Below are 1,005 nucleotides of genomic sequence, written 5' to 3'. Positions count from 1 at the left end.
ATACTTTGCGCAAATGAAAATTAGGCTCTGAGGAAGAGACAAGTGAAGGCTAGTCAATCACTCAGCCAAAACACCGAAAATGAAAAAATGATTCTGAGAAAACTAATGTGATGTACTGTGATGTGATTTAGGACCTCATGACAGCACAACCTATTAAAACGAACAACGGCTAACCCTCACAGCCTCAGTTTCATTCACGTAAAATATTGCATCGGCCTGGGCTAGGCTCCATCAAATACTCCTCTCTTATTGGAAGTTTACAGCTCTAGTGGATTCCTGATTGCTGCTATTGTAATGCAAGTAGATTGTGTCCAGTGGGATAGAAAAGCATTACTTCTGGATTTATTTAATCAGATTCTGCATGCATGGCAAATGTCAGCACACGGCCTGCCATCAGATTAATGTCCTCCTCACTATTTTGTAATACAGCCGTCTCACTGGCAAGAAACACTCAGCGTTAACAGGAGAATCTGGCAACCCGACGCTTGAGTAGGAGGAACGGCAGAACTGTGAATCACGCGTATTTAAAGACCCCTTTAAAGCACACAAACCCTCCATCAGTGACCCTGGCTGCTAACTGATACCACAACCTGCTAGCTTCCATTCCCGCCTCGCTGACCTTTCTTCCCTCTCTAGAGAGGCTAAAGATTCGGGAACCTTTACTGGCATGGTCAAACTCTCCATCACGATCTGATATCTGAACCGGGTCCTTGGCATTCACAGAGCACTGCAATGTCCTTTCTGCAAGGAGGCAACATGAACACACCAGCAAAAGCAAATGATACCCTTGTTGTCAGGTGTTATTGCAGATTTGAGATATTTTACTGAAATGCAATCTTTTTGTTTCCATTCAAGCAGACAGAAAATGTACTCGAATGCCTATTACCTACACAAATAGCTGCCCAGGGATGCTGTTATGAAGATGCCCATCGAGTAAACAGACTTGCATTAAAGAGACTTTGGTTATACGCTGCTAAAAGTTGAATATGTATTCAATTGATGGCT

This window comes from Sinocyclocheilus grahami, unplaced genomic scaffold (genome assembly GCF_001515645.1).
Source record: "Sinocyclocheilus grahami isolate Dianchi unplaced genomic scaffold, SAMN03320097.WGS_v1.1 scaffold288.1, whole genome shotgun sequence".
NCBI lineage: Eukaryota > Metazoa > Chordata > Actinopteri > Cypriniformes > Cyprinidae > Sinocyclocheilus > Sinocyclocheilus grahami.
Note: the sequence above shows the minus strand (reverse complement) of the source record.